This window comes from Zingiber officinale, chromosome 11A (genome assembly GCF_018446385.1).
Source record: "Zingiber officinale cultivar Zhangliang chromosome 11A, Zo_v1.1, whole genome shotgun sequence".
Classification (NCBI taxonomy): Eukaryota; Viridiplantae; Streptophyta; class Magnoliopsida; order Zingiberales; family Zingiberaceae; genus Zingiber; species Zingiber officinale.
Window position 1 is genome coordinate 96,349,950 of NC_056006.1, and position 6,000 is coordinate 96,355,949.

The following is a 6,000-nucleotide window of genomic DNA, read 5'->3' on the forward strand; positions in this document are numbered from 1 at the left end:
GGACTAATAGTTATCCATAATTTATTTCTTCCATATCCTTATAGTATTTTATGACACTGAACCTTATATATATATATATATATATATATTTTGATCCTGTCCGAACGCTGAATCGACGGACGTTGGGCACGTGGCGCTCTCCGAGATGACGACGTGTGTCTCTGACCGACCGTACGGATCTCGGGCGAACCTGTAAAGAAGTCAGGCAGGGAGGGGATTCCCGGCGACGATCCTCCGACGCTCAAGTCAGGCAAGAGGGAATGCAAAAGTGGCTTCGAATACGAGAGAATGCGTACCTCCGGTGAAGAATGAGGACCCTTATATAGATCCAGGAAGAGGCTTATGCACACATACCGAGGTGAATACGTGTCCTCTTACCATACCTCAGTATGGGCTTGTCAAAGGAGCTTGCCTGACACCATACTGCTACAGTCTGAGCACCTCTCTAATAGGACAGCGGAACCCTCTGTCGTAAGATCCTGCGTATGGCCTGGTCGTTGAATATACCTGCTGTCAGAAGATATTCCCTTGTCCTTTTGTCTCTTCTTACACCATGCCGAGTGTCCGGCCGGTCGGCAAACCCCTCACATCCATCCGATCGTAGGTATTGGTCCGCTCGGGATACTCCCGGTTGTGTGCTCTGCTGACTGTTCACAGTATTGCTGCTTTCTACCTCAGCCGAGCGGGCTACCCGATCGGCCAGGCGACCCTATTCCCCATGAGCGTCGAAGACCCGACTTCCCCGTCGGGTTGTCTTTGATTCCGCTTAGACCCCGTTCGGCCGACCGGTCCCCCCTTCTCCTGTCGGCCGTTTGACCTTTTGACTTCCACGTGGTGTTGACTTCCCTCAAAAGGGGTCCCTCGTCCTTACCGCCGGATCACTTGCCTCCCCTTCAAGTCTAGTCGAAGGAGGCGATTAGTCCGAGTTACTGGACCATCAGTTGCGCCGAGCGGTGTCCATATGCAACTACCCCCCGCTCGGCTCTGAGGGAGCAGCTAAAACGCCAGTCAACGCCAACATTCCTCGGTATCTTTTCGAAGTTTTCACCAATCTCCATCATTAAGGTCGAGCACGCGCTCATTAAATGCTTTCCAGTGCTGAATGTCACGTGGCGATGCTGCCGTCATTGTACGGTGGCGGCGTGGTGTTCCGATGGGATCGAGGCGGTTTGAAATGGACGGTGTGATGCGCACTCTGGTTCTCGCGACCTGAATCCGACGGTGGAGGCCGCTCGAGCTCAACCCTACAAAGCCTTCGCCTCCTCCGCCTTCGCCGCATTTCTGCTCTCGCGTGCCCAGAAGCTTCCTTCAGCGTTTCAGTGCTCCGACGGCTTCGATTCTCCTTTTTCCGGCGATTCAGAGTTCTTCTCTGATCCTCATTCTTCTCTGTAAGGTTCTTCTTTCTTCTTTCTTTGTTAGCCTTGTGTTTCTTGTCAAGTTTGCGTCCTCTGGTCGTTGTCTTGTTCCTCCTCTTCTTCCCTGTCGTTGGCCCCCTTTTTTTTTTTCGCCTTTCGCTTGCTCTGCCATTCGGATAATGGCCAGTTCCTCCCAGCCTCAAGACCAAACCCTCGACCCATGGTATACTACCATGGAGTCGTGCTTCGATCGGCGCGATGCCGATATTCTGATGGATAATTTTGACATCCCATCTGACTTCGAAATTATCTTACCCACTCCCTCCGCTCGGCCACACAAACTGCCGCGCGGAGCCTTTTGTGTTTTCCGCGACCAGTTCACAGTCGGTCTGCGATTTCCCATTCATCCCTTCATCGCTGAAGTTTGCAATTTTTTCGGCATTCCGCTCGGTAGCCTAGTCCCCAACACTTTCCTCCTTTTATGTGGCGTCGTCGTCTTGTTCAAAATCCACAATATCCCCCTCCGACCGAAAGTTTTCTATTATTTTTATTACCCTAAACAGTCCGAGCTGGGCACATATATGTTCCAGCTCGGCCCGGTTTAGTTTTCTTCAATAAACTCCCCTCTTCCAATAAGCATTGGAAAGAATTCTACTTCTACCTCCGTATGCTCGAGCGAGCCCCCTTCCGAACGCAGTGGCAGATCAGCCCACCAACCTTACCAGAGCTCAAAAGGTTCAAAACCCAACCAAACTATCTCCATGCTGCCAACATGCTAGCCGGTCTGAGGGTCGATATCAACAAGTTTCTACCAGAGGGGGTGATGTACATATTTGGCTTGAGTCCGATCAGAACCCCTCTCCCGAGCGACTTCGGTAAGAATTTTACTTAGATATTTGCCTTGATTGCTAACTGATTTTCTCCTTTTTCCTTTGCAGCGAACATTGTCATGGTGTCGGTGATGGTTGGAATTTTGAAGAGGAAGGCGGCGACGCTCGAGGCCGCGGCGACCAAAGAGATGGAGACGAAGAGATGGAGACGCTTGGCATTCAGCCGGTCGGCTCTAACGAGGGAGAGAGCGAGACAAATGCTGGGGAGTCGGCCGCTCAGGCTTCTCTCCCGGAGCCAGCGGCTGGCGCAACTGCTAGTCGAGAGCTTCTGTCTGGGAGGAAGGCTCGGCTCAAGAGGAAGAGCGCCCCAACCGACAAAAGAGGCGCCACACAGAGACGCCACTTCGCTCGGCTACATCTGCGGTCCATCCATCCGAGCGGGCAACCGCCGGTTCTCGCGGCAGGGCGCCAGAGGTGGAGGCGATCTCGTCCGATCGGACGCCCTCCCAACTAGACGCGTCTGCGGGCCCCCTTGAGGCCGTTCCGATCAGCGCCCTTCCACCCGCTCCCCGCCAAGTCCAGCGTTCAGCGATTTTGTCCCAATTTTCGGCGCCGACCTCCAATCCTTCCCCGGCTTCCGCCCAGACGACTCCTGGTCAGCGCCGTACCGTCAGGGTCTCACTTCACCTCCCAACCGAAGAATTGATGTCCGAGACCGATCGACCAACCGCGCCCGAGCACCTAATCACAATGAAGGGGCCTCTAGCCGAAATGTGGGCCGACGCTCGGGCATGCGTCACTATGATTCCCCTCAGCAATTTGGCCAATAGCCACATGCAGCAGGCCACTGGGGTAAGTGCATTTTCTTCCGAAGTTTTTTATGCATTCTTTCCGATCGGCTATTAACCATTCTTGCTTATACCAGAGATGGGTGGAGGAGATCGCCGTCTGCAACCGTTTGGCCATGGTGGGCGAAGAATTAAAGAGGCTGAAGGCTCCAGGCGGCCCTTCTGGCTCACAAGGTCCATCATATGCCGAGCTGCAGAAGGAGCTCAAAAAGACCCAAGCTTTGCTGGCGGCGAAGCAAAAGAAAACGGCCGACCAAGCGCATACTTTGTTCGAGCTCGATCGACAGGTCAAATCACTTTACCGAAAAATAAGCCTGGCGACCGAGCGGAAGAAGACGGCCATTGCCGATCTAGAGAAGAAGAATGTCGAGGCTCGTGGCCTGGAGCAGAAAGTCAAGGAGCTACTGGAGCAACTGACCAATGAGAAGACTGCCCGATCGGATGAGGTGACGAAGCTCGAGGCGGCTTTACAAGAACACAAGGCAGCCGCCGATGCTTCCCGAGCGGCCTTTAAAGAATACCAGGAGGCCGAACCAGGTCGGGTCACTGCCCTGAGACAAAATTACATCCGTTCGGCCGAATTTTCGGAGAAGGTTTGCGAGCGGATGTACATGGCCTTCGAGCTTGCCATGAATGCCACGACAGAATACTTGAAGTCCAAGGGGCAACTTCCCGATTCCGCCATCATCCCAGCTCAGGACCAGGCGACGCTTCTCAACAACATCCCGGCGGATCTTTACAAATATTTAGAATAGAAGTTTATATGTAATATGGCCGCTCGGCTAAGAACTATCACCTTTTGTAATTCGGTCGCTTGGCCTTAATTTATCTAATGTTATCTGATCCTGTCCGAACGCTGAATCGACAGACGCTGGGGACGTGGCGCTCTCCGAAATGACGACGTGGATCTCTGACTGGCCATATGAATCTCCGGCGAACCTGTAAGGAAGTCGGGCCGGGAGGGGGTTCCCGGCGACGACCCTCCGACGCTCAAGTCAGGCCTCAGGAAGATGAGAAAGTAGCTTCGAATATATATGAGATTTTGTACCTCTGGCAAATTGTAAGGACCTTTATATAAAGCTATGAAGAGCTTGGTGCACATACCTCGAGGCGCACACGTGTCCTACACCATACTTTAGTATGGGCTTGTCAGAAGAGCTTGCCTGATACCATTCTGCTACAGTCTGAGCATCCCTCTGATGGGACAAAAGAACCTCCCATCGTACGATTCTGCGTATGGTCCGATCATCGAACATGCCTGTTGTCAGCGACAGAAGCTGCTAGGATGACGTCCTTACTGTCCCGTCTTTTGGTTTCATCTTCTCGAGCCAAGCGTCCAGCTGCTCGGCTGCTCCTTCTCTTTGACCCGCCGTAGATGTTGGTCCGTCCGGGGGAGATTCATGGTCCCTGCGCGGATGAACACTCTTGTCTTGTCGCATGTCGCGGTGGCCGAACGGATAGACCGCTTGGCCTTGTACCCTTGCCTTTGGGCCACGGATGAGCGGACCACCCGCTTGGCCTTTTTACCTTGGCGTCTGAAACCCAGGCTCGTAGCTGGGTTACATTTCTTTCGGCTGGAGGGCATGGCTAGGTGATCGGCCTAGGGTGCCCGCTCGGCGAGCCCACGGGGTTGAACCCCCCTTGACTCCTGACCCCTACGCGTCGTCGACCCTTTGCCCATGAGGGTCCCCCTCCTCGGCCTTATCACCGGATCACTTGCCTTCCTCTCCTTTTACTTGCTTTTTTTTTTCTTTGCTAATTGATATGAGTGCTATCCGCTCGGCTCGCCAACTACCATTGTCAATGTTCCTTCACTTCTCCTCGTTATTCGCCTCTCATCCCACCTTTCTTGTGTTCGAAGGGGGTTTTTTACGAAGTATTTTGCATAGCTAGTCCGCTCGGCTGAATATATCCTGTTTCGCAAACGGGCTTTTCGTCAGATGTTCACGAAGTACTTGTGATTACTTGGTCGTTCGGCAAAACGACTTGGAAGTCGATCTCTTTATTAACTTCTTCCGGCCGGAGGGTTTATAGTCGCCGGCGCGACTCTCGATATTTAACGTCGGAGCTCGACGATCTTCCGGCCGGAGGGTTTATAGTCACCGGCGCGACTCTCGATATTTAACGTCGGAGCTCGATGGTCTTCTGGACGGAGGGTTTATAGTCGCCGGCGCGACTCTCGATATTTAACGTCGGAGCTCGACGGTCTTCCGCTCGGAGTGTTTATAGTCGCCGGCGCGACTCTCGATATTTAACGTCGGAGCTCGACGGTCTTCCGGCCGGAGGGTTTATAGTCGCCGGCGCGACTCTCGATATTTAACGTCGGAGCTCGACGGTCTTCCGGCCGGAGGGTTTATAGTCGCCGGCGCGACTCTCGATATTTAACGTCGGAGCTCGACGGTCTTCCGCTCGGAGTGTTTATAGTCGCCGGCGCGACTCTCGATATTTAACGTCGGAGCTCGACGGTCATTCGCTCGGAGTGTTTATAGTCGCCGGCGCGACTCTCGATATTTAACGTCGGAGTTCGATGGTCTTTCGCTCGGAGTGTTTATAGTCGCTGGCGCAACTCTCGATATTTAACGTCGGAACTCGACGGTCTTCCGGCCGGAGGGTTTATAGTCGCCGGCGCGACTCTCGATATTTAACGTCGGAGCTCGACGGTCTTCCGCTCGGAGTGTTTATAGTCGCCGGCGCGACTCTCGATATTTAACGTCGGAGCTCGACGGTCTTCCGCTCGGAGTGTTTATAGTCTACGGCACAACTCTCGATATTTAACGTCGGAGCTCGACGGTCTTCCGGCCGGAGGGTTTATAGTCGCTGGTGCGACTCTCGATATTTAACGTCGGAGCTCGACGGTCTTCCGCTCGGAGTGTTTATAGTCGCCGGCGCGACTCTCGATATTTAACGTCGAAGCTCGACGGTCTTCCGGCCGGAGGGTTTATAGTCGCCGGCGCGACAATCGATATT